Genomic DNA, 20525 nt, shown 5'->3' with positions numbered 1-20525 from the left:
ATTTAGAAAAATATTTACACTTATAAGGAGTGCACAATTAGATTTTATGCTTATAAAAGCAATTTTTTTTACTACATATAGTAGCATTATTATATATAAATTTAGATGGCAAAATTTTTTGGGGGCCCTTCAAATTTGAGGTCCTGTGCGATTGCACCTTTCGCTCCCCCTCAACGCCCCCTCTGCCTTATGTATGCTTCACAGTAAAGAAAGCTCATAACAACATCCTACCGGATCTTTTTATGTTTCTTCATGATTCTGATGGGTGCAATTTGTTCTTTTTGTGTCGTTTCAAGATATGTTGCAGGACATCGCAAATCAGCGATTACAATGGCATTATATGCCCTACTAGAGGGAATGTGTGACGAAAAGGGGAAATTACTTCCCATGTGGAGTACGATATTTGTAGTGTCATGTGTGTTTGCCGTCTTACTAGATCCTCTGTTCTTGTACATTTTAAGCATTGATCAAGATAACAAGTGCTTTCAAATGGACAAAAGGCTGAGAACTACTGTTCTTGTGCTGCGATCACTCACTGATATCATTTTCGTTGTGCCTTCTATAGTTAAAGTTTACATCAGTGTTAATTTTTTAATGCAAAAAAAGGTTGAGGGCTAATGTGGCTGCAAATACCAGAATTTTTTTTTTTGGGAGAACCAAATACCAGAAATTTGGGTAGGAAATTCAGTGTTCAATTTCTCCATCATAAATGATTTTCTAGCTCTTCTTCCCGTCCCACAAGTAAGGGAAACTCAACTCTAATTTTTTTTGTGCAGCTATTCTCAACCAGCTAGATGTAATTAGGGAAATTCTAACTCCTTTTTATTTCTCTTCTCTAGCTGCTAATAGTATTTACTTTTTACCATATAAGAGGTGTTGGATACGTGGAACATAGAAAGTTTATGAATATCTTCATTCTTGGTCATTATCTACCAAGGATATATCAAATTCACCAGTTATCCAAAGAACTTCAACATACTGTTGGAATTTGGGTTAAAGTTCTATTCAATTTCGTTCTCTATGTGCTTGCCAGTCACGTAAGTTGTTTCGCTTGTCATTTCATTATAATGTTTTGTATGGAATATTAATAAAAAAGATTTCAAAACTTTGAATCTTAACCAAAAAAAAAAAAATTCTAATAATTTTATTTATTAAAAATGGCTTGAACTTTAATGAAAAAGACTAATGTTAATATAATATAAAAAACCTGGAAGAACTGTTATTAGTTAAAGACAAATAAAACAATGAAAGCATTCTTCAGGCATATTAGTTAATAGACATCATATAAAAAGATTTAAGATGGAGTTTAGAATACCTTTAGTTTTATAAGCTCAGCATCTGTCGTGCATTTTCCTTCCTTTTAAACCATTTTCATTAGTTTTACTTATTATCTATTTGTTCAATTATTTGTACTATCTCAAACTCATATGTATTCGTAGATCCTACCTCTATTAAAAAGATTGTACAAATAAAGTGCAAATAGACAGTACATAAGACAGCACTACCCACTTTTTCAGGATCAGCAGCCAATTTAGATTTAAGAATCTGGAATGCTTCTTTCTTTTGTTTGTAAATTTAAAGAAAACTACAATTTCGTAAGTTATTTATAAAGGGAGTCTTCTTGAGATAGTCCTCCAAATTTATTTTTTTACAATATGCTAGAAAGCAATAACTAAAAGTGAAACAAACTTTAATATTCATGCTAATTTTCAAATATCATTACATAATAAGTAAAGAAAGCTTTGAAAAAAAAAAAAGAAAAAACCATCACTAACAATCAATTCAATCTTAAGAAACTAAAACCTTCAAAAAGTACATTGAAGTTTCACTTAGAGATAATTCTTCATGTTTTTTGCTGCAAAATCATCAATTAAATTGTAGTGGTAAGGGCCACTAAAATATTGTTAAATTGCTAAAAAAAAAATCATAAATGATATAAACCAAATATCTTAATTGATGTACCTATTTATGGTAGAATGTTTTATTTCCTCTATTTTTGCAACACTCAAAAATGATAAACCAAATATCTTGTTCGTAATCTGCTCTCTCAAAATATAAGTATGATTATGATATCATAACAGATTGATCAACGCAATAGATATAACTAGCACTGATGCCCGATGTTGCGGGTCATCAACGGTGATATCATTTTTTCAGTAGGACATGACATTTTAATTACATAATAGAAAATGATAGAAGACAGAAATTGTAAAAAGGAACAACACAACTCACCACAAAACGAAATTGCTAGGGTTTCCTCCAAACAACAGAAATCAGAAACACAAACTTACATACAGCTGTTTCAGAACATACCTGACTCGAATTCGACTTCTTGGACAATAATCTCAAACCGCTCTGCCGCTAAAGCGACAAAAATTCGCCAAAAAGCCCGTGAAATGATAACAGAGACCAAGACCGTGAAATTTTTTCCCCGACGATTGCAAAATCAGGATAAAACGATGTAACCTAATTTTTTACCCCAAAAAAACAGAGGATCGAACTCGGAATCAAGCACGGAGAAAGCGAGACGAAAACAGAGAGAAGCAAAAGCTTGCAAGAGACAAAATCAAACATAAATGGGTAAAGTGAAGAAAAACAGGCAGCAAAATGGCAAATCAAAGAAAAAACCAGGGGCATTTCCGTCCGTACACTGTGATGAACAGTGTTATAGGGAAAACTGAGTTTTAGCATTTATGACTGGTAAATTTTATCCGCACATAGTTGCGGGAGTAAAAATATAACCATCGACCATATTTTTAACATACAAATAACCACAGACTAAGATAAACATTAAGTAGAAAATGGAGCAAATATTTTTACAAAGCTGTCTAAGTTTATGTAACTTCCAGAAAAGACATTGTATAATTACTTGAACATAGAATATCCGATAAGAGCTCATTTTCCATCGTGTTAGCAGTAATACTTTACATGAATGAATCGGACAGACAATGACAAACTATGATATCAATAAATGAAAAAAAAAATTCAACAGTCATAATTTATATATAGGAATAATAAAAAGCCATTTGCATTAGCTCTGGATCAAGTTCAACTCAAGGCTACAAAAATTTTAAACCCGAGATTCAGATGGCATTATTCAACCCCAAAATCCAAATAGTACATTTAACCGACTTAACACGATGGAAGGCACAAATCAAATCTAGGAAATCATACTCAACCTGCATTGCAGAAACGAACACTGTAGCTTATATACATTCTCAATGTCCTCAGCAAGTCCTCTCTCCAATGGCCCTGCAATCCACAAAAGATTTCTGAAATTAGGTTGCTCCTTACCATAGTTATTTTATTCTTCTTATTGGATGTTTCAGCAAAGCATTTGATTGACAAAGGCTGTTTCACAAAATGAAACAACAGGATCAACCTACAAACTTAAGGGGTGGAAAAATTACTTTAAAAAGAAAAAACCTGAAGAGAGGATGAGGATTGGGAGCAAACAATTACCTTGACTTCTACTTCCAAATAAAGCTCGTCCTTCATTATTCGGAAATAGCCTATAACACATTAATTTATGTTTATAAAAAAAAACCTAAAAATTAAGCACCAATTCTTCCACTTCAAATTCCATAAAAATCAAACCTCTGAAACAAAAAGTCATTGGGCTTTCTCTTGTGACGAGGAGTTCAAAACTCACAGTTCCGCAAGATGGGCATCGGCCGTAGATTCGATTGGTCTCGGATTTCACATTTGTTTTCTGCCCTTTGCAAAAATCACAGAGCAGCCACCCTCTCCCATTGCAATCCTCGCAGAGAATCGCCACGTCGGCCTTGGAAAAAAACTCGAATCAAAGCAAAAACATGTAAAAGAGTGGTGCCATACCTGTGGAGCTCGAGCATGGAAAGGCTCTGGTTCCTTGCAAAACAACAGAAAAAACGTGTACAAATCTAGCTTCACAGAGATACACAATTCTAGGGTTGGATGAACGCAGGTTTTTTTTTTTTTCTTTTTTTTTTTTAATCATTCCAGGAGAGATGAAGCAAATGGAAGCAATTGGAAGCCACTGGAAGCAAATAGAAATCCTGACAAATGGAAGCATGGAAGAAAAAGTAAGGTTTCAGAACTTCTGAAGCCTCCTTCCAGGCAGAAGTGGCCAATCCTGCAATTCACCGTACAATCTCACCAAACTGAAAAACGATGAAGAGAATGAGGGACAAAACCGGATAGGAACCGTTAATGAACAGTAGCTTTTTTATCAGTTGATGACTACTTTATCTACAACAGAATGAGGCTTTAACACGTTGAAAAGCCGGGAAAGAACCAGTTGATGACTACTTTATCTACAACACAACCAACAACGAAAAGTCGGGAAAGAAGAGCAATGACATAAATTTTTATTGTTTGTTGCGCCAACTCACTTTGTTTTAATATTTTTTCTCTGGCCACCCGCATTTTTATCACATTTTTTTAATATTTTGTTTTTGTCTTTTATAAGTTTTTACTGTTTGTTGTGCCACAAAGGTATAAAGTGTTATTGTTTATTGTGCCATTTCACCTACTTTGAGGAAAAAAATTATAAAAATAATTGTTCTAGGGAAAAAATAATTAAAAAATGTGCGTGGGTTTTGAGAAGCAAAGAACCGCAGATGATGTAGAGCGGCACCAGAAAGAAGAAAGGGCAAAATAGTCAACTCACTGCATAATTACAGAAAAAGGGTAAAAAATTGCTCAGCAAGCGAGGGACAAAACCGGTGGAGCACGGTTAATGAACAGTAGCCATCCACCCGGTTTTAGTATATAAAAGCTAGATAGTAATGCCCGCGTTGCTACGAGATTACAAATTAACGTTCTAGCAATGTATAAACTTGAGTTAGTATCGGTGTAACATTGACTAATCTAACAAAATTACCATAACAAAGAAAAGAATTTTATTTGCTATAAAAAATTTATTGTTTTGATACCTTACGAAGGTAATTTGTTCAAAAAGTCGAAAGCAAGCGGTTTTTAATCTTGAAATTCCACAACATCCTTTGAAAAATAGCGTCCATCATCAGATGGAACTATTGTACCCCTAGAGGAGAGAAAAAAAGGATAAGTTACTAAGATATTCTCATATTAAAAAGAAATACAGTTGAAATTGAACGAACAAAATATTCAAACATGGTAAGTTGATCATGGGGGATAATCATTTTTGGCCAAGTGAGGAATTTCTTGAGTACTGAGAGAGAAAGAAGTAGTTCCACATTATTTTATGATACCTATTGGGTTAGTCTTGCATTTCACTCTATGTATAAAATCGATTACTGACATGGTTACAACTTTGCCAACAACACCTCTAGTATTGGGTGTCCATTTAATTTAACTTGAATTTCTCCTTCAATCTTGGATGTACATAATGCTTCAGTTTAATTTTTACCACACAAAAATTGAGAGTCTAAATGGGTTTTACATATAGATGATAAAACTGCAACTCAGTGGAATCGAAGACAACGAAAATTGAGTATTATTTACCATAAACTGACTTGCAAATTTACATGCAAGAATGAAAATGAAGAGAATTCGCTTCATCGTGTTTAGCAAGGAAATAAATAGCAACGAAAATAGTATGATTTGGTGAACCTTACCTTTAACTTATTCTGACACTAGGGGGAGTCATGGAAAATGTTTCTTGTAAGTGGATAACTGCACCAAAGATGAGAAGAGTTAATGTCAACCCTCAAGAGAATAAAAGTTAGTATATCAATGACTTGATCAATGGAATAAACTCCTAACTTTTAGTACTAAACTCTTAACAGAATAAGAATTAATAGATCAATGACTCCATGACTATAATGAGGTACTTTTATATGAATGTTTAAAACCCAAATACTATCAAACCAACTCCAAGTTTGAGAAAGTAGTGGAAAAGCGAATCATCAAAATAAGAAGATTTAAACTAAATTAAACATTTTTCTCAACATTATTAGACGTGTAACAAAAAGAAGTAATGGTAAGAAAAAGTTTGTCGTGAGACTTGTTGTTAGGTGTTCATTTGGACTATTGACGACTATGAATAATCTTGTGGGACAAAAGAAATAAAATGAGATTAAAAAAGCAGGAAAAAAGATTTATCAAATTTGTAATTACATGAAAGATAAACTAAATTAAACATTCTTCTCAACATTATTAGACTTGCAAGAAAAAGATGGAATAGTAACCTGAAGAGAAAAAGTTTATCGTGAGTCTTGCTCTTAGGTATTCACCAGACTTGCTCCTAACTCGAGCTGTTTCTAAAAAAGGAAAAATTTACATTATTTTGCAATAAATTTCATTGTAAGAATATGCACAGTAACTTCAAAATTGAGTTTTGGAGAAAGAGAGGTGAAGTCACCTTGTAACCAGAGACCAAATCCATTTTTTCCTGATTACCCAAGTGGTAATCCAACTTGAGAAATCCTATAATCAAATACGCAAATAAAGTTCAATCAAACTTCAGCATGAAATATAAATTAGAAAAGCACTGAAATGGAAGCAAAAACGATTGAAATTTGCCTAATGTGATGTGTACAATTTCAACATCTGCTTGTGAAAAATATACTGATGCTATGCTGTATGCTGATCTCAGTTCTCCAAAATGACATCAACCGTTGACCACCATGTAGGTAAAAAAATCCATACGATATCTTACAAACATGACATAAATTATTGCATCAAAGTTGTATTCCCAAAAGAAAATTCATACTTCTAGATGAACCCAATGTATGATTTTTGCATATACCTTGGTGGATTTATTCTCTGGATGAGTTTCTTGTACTCATCATCCATGTTATATGAAAAGCTCATTCTAACTCCTGCAGTAAATCACAAAAAATGAAAAATAAAATTAGACAAAAGGTTGGAGAGAATAAATAAGAATAAATCGGAGAGATGAATAACCATTCTAATCAAGGTGCTTGAAGATGGTGGTGACATTATCCATGTCAGGTCTTTCCAGCTTTCGCCAGATCATGCATATCAATTAAACGAAAAAGGAGAAAATCACCCAAATATGTAAGACTTTTGGCTTATATGCATCCCAAATTAAGGTTCCAACAACACTATAATTACGGAAATTCAGCTTCCCACATCTCATAAATAATTAAACGAAAAAAAATAAAAGGAGAGGGAGGAATAATGCATACCAAGGAAGAGAAAAAGCTGGAACGGATCAAGATGTTTGACGATTGAAGTGAATTGGGATCTGGTCTTCTTTTTTTCCTTGAAGTTTCAGTAATTTGTGAGCACCATCCATTTGTATTTATAGTAATTGCCTGCACAAACCTCAATCACCTTACAATCTATCACCGTCCTTTTAGTTCTACCATATGTGAATGTCTTCTTTGTCACATCCCGGCTCGGGGCGGATCACTTCCCGGGTCCGCTCCACAACCGTAGCACGATATTGTCCGCTTTGGGCTTACCATTCCCTCACGGTTTTGTTTTTGGGAACTCACGAGCAACTTCCCAGTGGGTCACCCATCATGGGATTGCTCTAGCCCCCTTCTCGCTTAACTTCGGAGTTCCCACGGAACCCGAAGCCAGTGAGCTCCCAAAAGGCCTCGTACTAGGTAAGGATGGGAATATACATTTAAGGATCACACCCCTGGGCGATGTGGGATGTCACAATCCACCCCCCTTAGGGGCTAGACGTCCTCGTCGGCACACCACGACCAGGGTTAGGCTCTGATACCAAATTGTCGCATCCCTGCCCGTGGAGGATCACTTCCCGGGCCCGCTCCACCACCGTAGCACGATATTGTCCGCTTTGGGCTTACCATTCCCTCACGGTTTTTTTTTTTGGGAACTCACGAGCAACTTCCCAGTGGGTCACCCATCATGGGATTGCTCTAGCCCCCTTCTCGCTTAACTTCGGAGTTCCTACGGAACCCGAAGCCAGTGAGCTCCCAAAGGGCCTCGTGCTAAGTAGGGATGGGAATATACATTTAAAGATCACTCCCCTGGGCGATGTGGGATGTCACATTCATACTTGTCAGCATATATATATATATATAATTTATATATATACATATATATATATTTATATATATACTGAATTCTGAAAGCAATGAGAGAAATATACCTTTGGGGCGTCGATGCCAGAAGGGTGAGTGAGGGATCTAAGATGTTTGAGAACAGGAATTTTTGAACAATTTGTGCGAAAAAATTGAAGAGCTTCGAACAAAGTGGAGTGAGTTGGCATGGGCTAAAATAAACAGGATGAACTCTAGAAAGTAGAAAATGCTGTTGTTCAACCAAACTCAAAAGTAAAGAAACCATACTATTAACTTATAAATAAGTTTTATATATCAATGTTTACATGTACGTTGTTTGATAAGGTAAATTAGCAAGATATACAGTGATCAAAAGATTAAAAGCAATAAACTGCTCATTATTCGAAATATACATGAAAGTTGTCATTTACATGATCCAAATGGTAGTTAATGCAGAGGACAAAACAGAAGGAAACAAATATTATAGCAACATAAGTTAAATAATTGCAGCAAGCAAACAAATAGAAGACTGAAAAACTGGAAATGAAAGCAGGTAACATTGAGTTTTAATAACCGAAAAGGGACCTTCTTTAAGTAGCTCCACAACAGCATTTATACTTGGATGATGAGCTGCAAAAACAGAAAAGAAAACACAAAGTAAACTAAAAATATAGAATTTAACACTAAACCAAGGATTAAATATCAAATATAAAGTCATTAGGATTGGGACCTTTGCATTGAGGAAAATCTACTACATTATGAATTACCTCCTAATAAAGCCCAATCAGGGGGTTTTCCGGTGAGCCACGAACAGCTAACTTTGCGCGACACCGCCATCCCCACTAACACCAAACCCAGATAATATCAAGATCAAAACTAACCAATACCGGAAAGATATTTCTTTTTATTTAAATTTTAAGAAAAGGCCTAAACTTAACAAAAAGGTAAATTACATTTTCATACCTCAGGTTTGGGGGCTATTTCAATTCCTTACAACATTTTCAAAACATTTCATTTTCATACCATAAGTACTATTTTATTTCAAAATAATACCTCTGTTACATTTTCCATCCATTGATCCGTTAAGTGCTGACGTGGATGTCACATATATGCCACGTGGCAAAAAAAATAATTTTTTTAATTTTTTTTTTTTAAAAAAAACCTAAATCTTCAACCAAAAAAAAGAAAAAAAGAAAAAGGTTAGAAAACTAGATCCCATCACCCCAACCCCACCCCCCCTGGCGGTGTCGGAGCCTCATCATCTTCCATCCGTCGTTCACACCCATCCTCCACCTCCTCCTCCGCACCCATCCTCCACCTCCTCCGTGCACCCATCTTCCCATCTTCCCCCTTCCAACCTGAGCCCAACCTGCAACCCAGAAAGAAGAAAAAGAAAAAAAAAACCAGCGCACCCACCCTCGCACGCACCCTCTTCTCTCCTCTACACACACCCCACTCCTTAAATCCACACTCATTGGGGAAGACGGGATCTGGGTTGTATGGAAATGGAGAGTTTTTTTTTTCTTTTCTTTTCTGGGTTTTTTGTTTTTTTTTTTTTTCTGGGTTGCAGGTAGTGGGTGTGGAGGAGGAGGTGGATGGTGGGTGCACGGTGGGTTTGGGGAAGACGAGAGGGGGAGGAAGATGAAAGATGGGTTTTTTTTTTTTTTTCCCCTCTCCTCTTCTTCTGGGTTGCATGTTGGGGGGTAAGGAGGGATGGGGGTTGCGGGTTTAGCTTTTGTTTTTGGTTTTTTTTATTTTTTTTTTTCAGGTTTTTTTTTTAATTAATTTTTTTTTTTTTTTATCACGTGGCAAATATTTAGCAGCCACGTCAGCACTTAACGGATCAATGGATGGAAAATGTGACGGATGTATTATTTTGAAATAAAATAGTACTTAAGGTATGAAAGTGAAATGTTTTGAAGATGTTGTAAGGAATTGAAATATGCCATAAACCTGAAGTATGAAAATGTAATTTACCCTTAACGAAATTAAGGGGAAAAAGAAGTTAAGTAAAGCACCAATTTGCAACTGTCAAAAGTGAAATATGAGACTCCAACTATCTTGAAGAACTCCGTCGCCTCATCGACAATGACTGGACGGTGGAGATTGAACTCATGTGTACACCCGGAGCACCTGATTGTACATCGAACAGAAAAAAAAATTTAAATCAGGTCGAACAATAATTATGAGAAAATAAACTAAAAGGGATTTGAGCTGAGAGTTACGATTCGAAGTGTGGGCAGTGGAGGGTGCAGGTTAGCGGCGATGGAGGAGGGGTTCAGCTAGGGCTTAGTGAGAAAGAAGGTAGTGCTAAAGACACTATTTGTCAGCCAATCATATAATAGCCACAAAAACAACGCTAAAATTTTCTACGCACACAAAAAGAAATTGACAAAATTTAACCAAATGTAATTTCAGCAGAGGAAAACAAAAAACTAAATAGAACAGAAACAAAATCTCAAAATCCAAGTAAAATGAAGAACAAAAATCCCAGGACCAAAATTAATATTAAAAAATAAAAAATAAAATAACCAACATACAAGAAAGACAAAATAATCGATGAAAGTAAGGAAATCCATTTGCAAAGAAGGTTTTTGTTTGCGAACCTCAACAACCAGATCTTGTGAAAAACAAGGAGAATTAAGCCAGAGAAAATTGAGCCAAGCTTCAAAATATTGATTTGAACTGGTATCTTAAGTTTTGAAGGGTGCGGGCACAGCTGGAATCAGTGAGACCAAGACAAAAATTGAGAGGCTACAATCAAAATAGAGGCTTGATCGATGATGATTTCTATGATTTCACGGGTGTGGAGGCAGTCAGAATCCGCGAGGCACCAAAAGCCGATAGCGAGAGAGGGCGAGTTCGAAAACAATAGAAGAGAGGTCTGTGAGAAACCAGCGGAAACAAAGGGAAAAATCCAGAAGATGCAACCCAAATAGAGGGTGGGTCGATGATGGACGCGTGGATCGAATGGCCAAAACTACCATTCGACTGTACAAATGTGGAAACAGCAAGGAAAACAGAGGAAAAAGCCATGGGCAAAGTCGTCCGCGCACAGGTCATCCACAGTGACCACCCCGGTTGAGTTTTAGTATATACTAGTAATTGTGCCCGTGCGTTGCCGCAGGTTTTAAAAGTGTATGCATGAAATTTGCAGAAAGTTCTACAACACATGTATGTGAATTCATCGTATTTCCAGGAAGGAATAAAAGTAACAAAATAACAGATGGTCCAGCCTTGTTTTGGTAATGGAGCAATTGTAAGAAACAATGTATTTGTAATCCAAAGGTTAAATTTGTGTTGTGGGGTGTAAAAAAATGTTGATTCAAATGTGAGTTTGTGAAGGTTGTTAAGTGTGCAAAATGACAGTTATCACGGATGAAAGTGTTTAGGTATTTAATATTTAACTAAGGGTAGAAATAATATTGTTCTTGTTAATAACTTAAACAGCTGACAAATAATTTTATCAAAGCAAATAAAAGATGGTGCTAGAATGGTGTACCTTGAAATGAATGATGATTGGAGGCAATGCTTTACACAAAAACTGGTTGTGCTGTAAAATAACAGTAAGCAGGAATAAATTTGTATGTATGAAATTGTTTTCAGAACTGGAAAGTTAGGAATCAAACACTGCACGAAAGTAATAAGAAATATAAATCTAGGCTAACAATATGCTTTAGCATTTTTCTTTAGGAACCTCATATATCAGAAGTAATATTTAGCAAATAGTAATTGTATAGTTTCAATCTTATCACTAAAGTAATCATGTTGGTTTCTAATCGAAAATCTTATACTGATGCATATTTGGAAAAAAAAAATTTTTTTTGATCTATAACTAAAGCATTGTTTAATGAAATTGAATAATAATATTGTTAATAGAAGGAGACGGTACACAAAAATGGATCAGATACATTTAGTTCGTTGTTTCTCTATAGTACAGAGGTATAAGTTGCTTAGTTATTTCAACTTGCATAATTCGGACAAACGATCATCATTTCCATTATTCCTTCTCAGAATCAACTGTTACGAATCTGTAGGTAAAGACTTTCTTGTATTGGCTTAGTCATAATACATGGCTAATGACTGTGCTGATCAGTGAGGGGTTTAAAATGGATGACTAAAAGTATAAACAAAGATGTTCCTACCAAAGATGTACTTGTCTCACATGCTTTAGCTAAATGAAAGAAGACTTTAAAAACAGAGGAATTGTTAAATGTGAACAGGGTAGATCTGTGATGGGAACGTCTTGACTAATACTTTTAGATATTGACGTAAACCCCTCAGTGATCAGGGAAGGGATTTGTCATGTATTCTAGACCAAGTCAAAAGAAGACAGTCATTATCTACATTGAAAACCATGTGATGAAAGGATTTAAAATTTCTGAAACCTTTTTGAGACTTACATTGTGGTCTGCAGTCTTTTGATCCCCAATGGAGGTTACCAAGAAGGAACATCACAGAGCAGGTCCTATGGAAGCTCCTAGACAATTGGTAAAAGATCATTGCCTACAAATCTGAAAATAGAACAATTCGATCAAATAAAAAAAATACAGATAGATATGTTTGTTATACAGAACCTGTGAAAATGGTGCAAGTTTCTATAATAGAACCAATGGGAGGTCAACAGTTCATCAAATACGAAAATCAAATACTGATATTGTAGTTTAATGGAAAACCTGAAAAAACTCAAATAGATGCTAGAACAACATTGTGACAGAGTGAATGCAGAAATGGATATATTATTTGAGATGTTTGATTTTAAACAAATGAAAAACTAATGAAAAGAAAAGTCGATTAACCAAAAAAACTCAACAATAAACAAAGCTGTTAAAACATTAGGAATAATGGAAAACATTACGAAAATCAAATATTTTTTTTTACGATGATCCGAACAAAGATTGCACCCAGACCACACCAAAAATTGGTCGGAAAGCCGATGACAATTGGGGAGAAACGATTTAGATGTAGAACTTGTCTCAAAACAAAATTTTTCCTTAATGCATTACATATTCCTTTATTGATAAATTATTTGCTTACGAATTTGTTACTTTTGTAGATACTTAGAGCTTTTTAGCGTTTCTTTCCTATTCAACAAGAGACAACATGCTGGCAAAAAGCATGTGCCAAAAATAGTCCAGATCCTATTGGATGTATGAATACTTTCTAAAATACTTCAAGAAATATAACATTTTTAAACGGGCAATTGCCCGTTAGATACTTCACATGGTGTCTTACCACCATTTAATTTGGGAATATTTCTCGATTCCCTTAAAAGTCATAACTCATAGCATATAAAGTTCGGAAAGAAGTTCTTTTACTCTTTCTGGTGGGGCTTGCGAAATCTAAGGTTCCTAGTATATCCATTGACAATCAAAAATTTTTAGAAAATATGCAACGAAGTTTTTTTTGGGGGTCATCTAATTCTGCAACATTGTATAATATTTTGCAGTAATTTTGGGACGAATCTGACAACAAGTAAGTATGTGTGAGAAAACTTGTTTGCGATTCTCATTTCTGTCGTTGGTTTGTTACTGTTTCTATATCTCATTGGAAACGTGCAGGTTGGTATGATGAATCTCTCTGTACTTTAATTAACAACAATCTTCGAGTATATTAAGTAGTTGTTTGATTTGTGGAGAGAGACTTTTATGCAGATGCAAACTACAAAAACGAGGAGAGGAGACAAAAAGCAATGGAAGACGAGGAGACGAGACGGAAGAATCGGTTGAAGATGCTAGACGTAGTCAAGTGGATATAAGAAAATAATTTCCCTGATGATATCCAGAACGAAATCACGAATATCATCGAGGAAACGTTGAACAACGACAAAGATACTGATGTCCACAAGCCATTCCTTATTCTTCCCTGGCAAACCCAAAAATCGATAAAACGCTTTCTTTTCATGAAGACACTTAGAACAGTATGTTCTTCAAAACTTGACCTCTCTCCGTCTATTAATTGCATCCATTTTCACTGCAACGTTGTTCTGATGATATATGTCTGTGCGTTCGCGCGCATGTGTATAGGTAGATAAGCTTAAAGACATGAATGAAAGAGTGTTGACATTAATGTGCGACTGTCTGAGGCCAGTGACGTACGGTGAGAACAGCTTCATTTTTCGAGTGGGAGATCCACTGGATTGCATTGTGTTCATTATCGATGGGACAATGTGGACCTACAGGTCGAGTGATAGTCAAGTTGGGCAAGGAATCTCATCAATGGCCATCGAGCGCCTCGAGAAAGGTCACTTTTACGGGAAAAAGCTTTTTGATCGGCCATCAGACTATTTCACGGAACTTCCAGTCTCCAGCAAACATGTCAAAAGTCTGACACAAGTAGAAGCATTTGTGCTATTGGCCAAGGACTTGGAAACTCTAAGCACTAGTTTGGTACTTGAAGTAATTATAAAAAACATGGGTATAAAAAAAAGTTGGGAGCTTTTTTGTGTTTGGTAAACATTCAAATTCAGTTTTTTTTCACAGTTTTAGGTGAAAAAAAAAGCCAAAAACACAAAGCTGCAAAACTCATCTTTGAAAAACCATCTTTTTTTTCCGTGCCCAACTTCTACGCAAACTGATTTTGCAAGAGGGAGAATGGCAATCGTTGAAGCTATCTCTCTTGTTCCCCCATATCTAGAAACCCCTAGCATCAACCACGCTCATTCCGACCAGGGGTTTCTGCCTTCTTCTCTCGATTTTGATCTCGCACCGTCTGATCTCGATCATACGGTCCTCGACGAGCTTCAGAAACTTCATTTGAAAGATGAGTGGGAGGATGTTGGAGAGCCTGATGAGGTGCAGAAGCTGGATTCAATAGCGAAGGTATAGGAGGATGAAGCTGGTGAGTGGCAGAAGGTGGATTTGAAGACGGAGGATGGAGCTGGTAAGCTGTAGAATGCATTTGTCATGTCGGCTAGATGAAGAAGAAGGAGGAAATTAAAATAAAAAAGATGAAGAAGGAGTAGAGAAAATAAAAAGAAATAAAGACAGAAAATTGGGGAGTGGAGGAGACTTCTACATAGATTATTAATAAATGAAGATGGATGAAAGAAAGATAGAAGACTTATAAAGAGACTATTAATAAATAAAATAATTATTATTTTACATTTAACATCATACTCATTTTATACTCTTTTTGGTCATTTCACACAGTCACAACTGTTTTACATAAAAGTTTACCAAACACTATCATACTGCTTTTTTTCCAAAAGCACTTTTACAAAAAAGTTTACCAAACACTATGTTGCTTTATTTCACAACTGCTTATTCTCATAACACTAGGGGTGGAAAAAATTCCCGAAAATTCCGAACCGAACCAAAAAAATCCCGATCCCAAACCAAAAATTTCCCAAACCGAAATTCCCGAAATTTTCGGGATGCTATCCCGAACCAATCCCAAAATTTTGGTATGGGATTCGGGATTGGCTTCTCGCTATTTCGGGAATCCCATACCAAACCGAAAATATATAATATTAATTATTATATATATATATATATTTATACATATATATATTATTCTTTTATAATTGATGCTAGTAGTTTCTAATTCATGCTCAGCAACCTAGAATGCCCTACACCTTGCATATTTTTCATGTTCTGTTTGATATTCATGTGGATTTTATTATTGCTGCTGCCATGGCTGATGATTTCAGAAGGCTTGATTCTTTTGTCTCTCAACAGATTGCAAAAAGAGTTTAATTAATTTGAATTTTGACTATGATAAAAAGAGTCAAGCATGCCAGTGTTCAATTAAATGGTAGTGTGAATGAAATGAAATTCCTAGTTCATGAATGTGTTCTTGAATTATATATTTGAAGAACAATTCATAATTTCATATTTCAATTTGGGATTCCCGATTTGTCCCAAAATCCCCAAAATATTTCGGGATTCCCGAAATTTGGGATTCCTGAAAATTTGGTTTGGGATTGGTCTTCAAATTCTCATCCCGAAAAATTTCGGTTTGGGATTCGGGATACTAGTTTCGGTATGGTATCCCATACCGAACCACCCCTACATAACACAGTAGAAACAGTTTTTTTTTTCAAAACACAGCAATACCAAACAAGCCCTTAGTCTCTAGATTCCCAATACAGTGGGCGAAGAAGGGTTCTCAAGAGGAGGAGGACATTGCAGCTTCTATGTTAGCAAAAGCATTCCGTCAAGGAAGGAGATAGTGGTACTTAGGGGGTGTTTGTTGCGCCGGACTATCTCGGACTGGCTTAGACTAGACTAAGCTGGACTAACTTAGTGAAGCGTTTGGTGCAGTGTTGGACTAAGAAGCTGGATAATAACAAATTCTAATATTATATTATTTAATATATAAATTATTAATATTTTATTATGATCTTATCTTTTTCTCCATCTTTTCCTATCGTTTCCGTCCCACTCTCTCCCTCTTGTCTCAGTTCTTCGTCGCACCCTTTCCCTTTTTTTTTTTCCTCCCAGACCTCTCGATTCCTGTCTCTCTCTCATTCCCAGTCAAACTCCTTATCGATTCCAGTCTCTATTTCTCTGTCCTCCCTCCCTCTCTAGCTATGCATTGTTCGAACGGAACCTCACGACTCCATTTTTCCCGACGAGTTGCAGGTTTCCCGACGTGTTTTCCGGCCAACCCTCGTTGAATTGGATGAAGTTAGCATCGCCAAAAAATTTCTCACCATCCCTGGACCGAGATCTTAGCTTTGCATGCTCGAATCTGTCATGGATTCGAAGAAGCCCAAACAGGCTGAGACTTCCAGGCCATTTTATACGAAAGTTGGTTGTGAAATGGATTTGAAAGAGAGTTGGAAAGTTAATGATTGATCTAGGTAACCGGAGATGATGAGGAGTCTGTCGGGAGTGGTCGTTGAGCATGACGAAGACAAGAGAGAGGATAGTCTTAGCTAGTCTCATGGTTATTGGAGGTGTCTCGCTTAGACCTCTTAGTGAAGGGTTTTGTCCATGCGAGTCCCCTTTAGTCTTATTAATGCTAGTCCCAACATGGAACAAACACGGTGTTGGACTAACAGCTAGTCCAGTCCAGTCCAATCCGACTTAGTGAGGGCAAACAAACGCCACCTTAATGTATTAGATATGTTTTTGATGAAATTGGGTTCCACCATAAAAGCAACTAGCAAAATATGTGGAGTAGCATAAAATCATATAAGCACATAACAAACCTTGTCCCTCACCGATATGGGACAACTCTCAACACGCCCCCGCACGTGTGGCGCATAGCAAACCTCGTCACCCAGTTGTTGTCCACATGTAGGCTTGAAAATCCGCCACACGTGCGGGGGTGTGTTGAGAGTTGTCCCACATTGGTGAGGGACCAGGTTTGTTATGTGCTTATATGGTTTTGGGTTACTCCCCATATTACCAATTAATTTTATGGTGGAACCTCAATTTCATCAGTTTTAAGAATCAACCGACATTAGCACGAGTTGTTTAAGTAATCAAGTCACTGCAAGTTTTTTATTGATGGTTTTTTAACTTAGACTCCTCCAATTTCAGACGATGAAATAGTCTATAAAGCCCAACCTCATCTTATGTGCGACTCCAAAGGATTTCAAATTTTCTGTTTTGAATCTTTGATTGGCCGAATTTACAATTGATAGTGATGCGATAGTGAGGTTTGACTTGATCTTTAATTAAATAATATGGTAGTTCACTATTGTTACTACCAATAATAAGTAAAAACTATTCAAATGCTCACATGTGGGAAAAGCCAAGCAATTTTCTCTGCTAGGAACAAAAACATTAAAATAACATTAGAAAAGTGTAATGCTACATAGACTACATTGATCACGTATTTGTATCACATCCTTAATAGAGAAAGCGTCTACCAATATATGTATTTCTCATCTCTAGTAGAAAGATAATACAAATTTTCTACTTTATAGGCAACCAATTTTCTACGTAAAGTCAAGTCGTCAACGTATACTTGTCTACCAAGTCAAGTCGTCAATGATAAAATTAATCAAAGCATAAAAAATAATTGAAATTCCGAGATCCCCTTTGGTTTAATATTGTTGTGCCTGAGAGTGTGAGGAATGGCTGAGTACACTGGTTGTCCGAGAGGTTCTATTATTTAAGCTTTCTTTTTCTCAAAAAAAAAAAAGAAAAGAAAAAAAAGGCCCTTGGTTCGCGTTGGATAATGATTCAACGGAGTTGGGTCCTCTTCCGCGGGCAGGTTAGCGACAAGAGGAGGGGAAAGGACGGGAGGGCAACCATGGCAGTGAATTCTAAGTGATGCAGACAGTCGTGGGCAGTTGTGAAGGGGTCACAAAATTAAAACCAAATAAAATTGGTATCACAAAATGTGGCGGCTTTTTACCAAAATTGTGGTAATGAGTGTTGTCTTTGCATCAATGCGTGAATTTGAATCTAATCGACTTTCTAATCTAACATCTAATTTAACAAAACAATTAGTATCGCTAAATTAGGTGGCATAATTGAGAGCCATCAGATGAATTTCAGTGGCTAGGATTAAAAGCCTTGTGTAGTGTTGTAGGGGAAAAAACCATGCAGAGGATCCAATTCAGAAAATAATTAGTCTTGTGAGTTCCACACGCGTGGCACACATGTGTCATTTTATTGGGTCGAAAAGGCCAATATATTAAAAAAGGGCAAAACCCAGCAGAGAACTACAAAGGAGGATAAAAAGCACCAGCAACAGGAAGGCTACAAACAAAGCGAAAGAAAAAGACCAAACATTGATCAAAGACGCCCTTTATTTTGAGCCATTCACAGCATTTTAAGGTTACTTCAAAGTTCATGACCATAAAAAAAAATACCCGCTAATAAGAAGATAGGACCCACAAAGTGGCTAATGATGAGGATAGGTGGAGAGGTGGAGAGGTGGAGAGCTGGGAGTTAATCATTAACTAAAAAGTGTACCATGTTTGAATCTAACTCGGGTTCGCGTGATGGACGAGCTGGATCAAAAAAAAATTTTTTTTTTTTTTTTAAACATAAAAAGAAGAGTTTGCCAATTTTTGTTTTATCACCAAATACTAGGTTCAACCATGTTACCACCGTCCACTTTCTCATTAGTGTTACTATGTTCATTACTGTTCTTCTTAGCAGAATCTTGAACTTGAACAACTTCAACTGCTACATAGACCGCTTGTCGGGCCTGATAGATGGTGCTAACTCTTCTCAAAGAAACCGTACTTGACACTCACGCGTCGTACACATTTTGTGTGTGTTTGACCTCAACTGATTCCCCTCTTTGCAACTATAGAGACAAAGGAACCATAAAAGCTGTTATTTTATCGTAATTATGTTTATGCATTCTAGTACGGGTTTGATCTCAATCGATTCTCATTACCTTAACAACTAACTATTTTAGTATGTAGCAATTTCGACGAATTTGTCGTGTTTCTTCATTTTCAATATTTTCAGTTTTATTATCCATTTATTTGTTCGTTTATTATGTGTGCTATGATATTCATCTAAACTTTAAATGAAAAAAAAAATCCCGAACTGCTCAAATGCACTGTATTTTTTTATCATTTGCAAAATTACCTCCTGTAGTTTGCCAAAAAAACAAAAAAAATAAAAAATAAAAAATAACTCCTGTAACCGGAAAGGGTGATGAAATTTGACAAAGTTTGATGCTTTTTAGGATTGGCATGTCACTATCTTTGATCTAAGTTTCCCCCTTTTTTTTTCTTTTTTTTTTTTTTTTTTTTTCAGGATCACCCATCTGAATGTGGAATTAAAAAAAATGATTATAACAGACTACGTATTACAGTAACGAAAAGTAATTATGACTATTTACCTTAATTAGCGTTCGATCCCCCCAATCCTCGTTCCCTAATATTGAAAACCAAGTACTATCTCAGCAATTAAAAAGATGGTCTCCAGGATCCCATTATCGGCGGCGAATGAGACGGCGGACATATTAGCGCCTCTGCATGCTCCGAGGATATGAGGATTGAAAGCCAAGACCGACCACCATCTTTGTTAGCTTTTGAAGTGCTTGGACGGGACGAGGAGCACTGCGTGCTTTCGTGTGCTAATTTGATCGATTGTGATTAAACTATATATGTATATTTTTTTTTTATTTAATTCTTTTTCATATAATACTAAGACAATTCTACTAAGTGTGTTGAAGAATAAATTGGTTACAAACTTACCATTTACGAGATTCGGATTAAAGATCTCTTACAAATGTAGAGGTATCACTGTCCCTAATACTGAAGATAAATGCTAAGGAGACTCTTAAAAGTGGGACTCTCTATAAACTCTCTGTCATTTCATATTTTCACACAATGTTTTATATGGACTATCAGCCACCTCATTTTGCTTGCACAATGTTTTATATTGTTGACACAGAAATTAAAGTTAAACTGTGAGAATGAGACAGCGAGACCATGAAATATCTCTCTTTGAGAAAATCACCTTAACATTTCTTAATCTAAATGGCTGTATATATTCAAAATGGGTGCATGAGGCTGATGCACCTCATATTATATAATTGGCCCCTCCATTTAGAGTTTAGGATTGAAAAAAAGATTTAATAGTTGTGAAAGTTGAATTTAAAGGCTAAAACACTCATATTATTCAATGTTATGTA

The 20525-nt window shown here is 36.0% G+C and overlaps 1 pseudogene; it reads left to right on the top strand.

The window, feature by feature from the left end:
* Positions 1–97: 97 nt before the first annotated feature.
* LOC137734571 (cyclic nucleotide-gated ion channel 1-like) lies at positions 98–16137 on the top strand (annotated as a pseudogene).
* The last annotated feature ends 4388 nt before the right edge of the window (positions 16138–20525 follow it).

Source organism: Pyrus communis, chromosome 5 (genome assembly GCF_963583255.1).
Source record: "Pyrus communis chromosome 5, drPyrComm1.1, whole genome shotgun sequence".
Classification (NCBI taxonomy): domain Eukaryota; kingdom Viridiplantae; phylum Streptophyta; class Magnoliopsida; order Rosales; family Rosaceae; genus Pyrus; species Pyrus communis.
The sequence above is the reverse complement of the archived record's forward strand: the minus strand, read 5'-3'. Positions and strand labels throughout refer to the sequence as shown.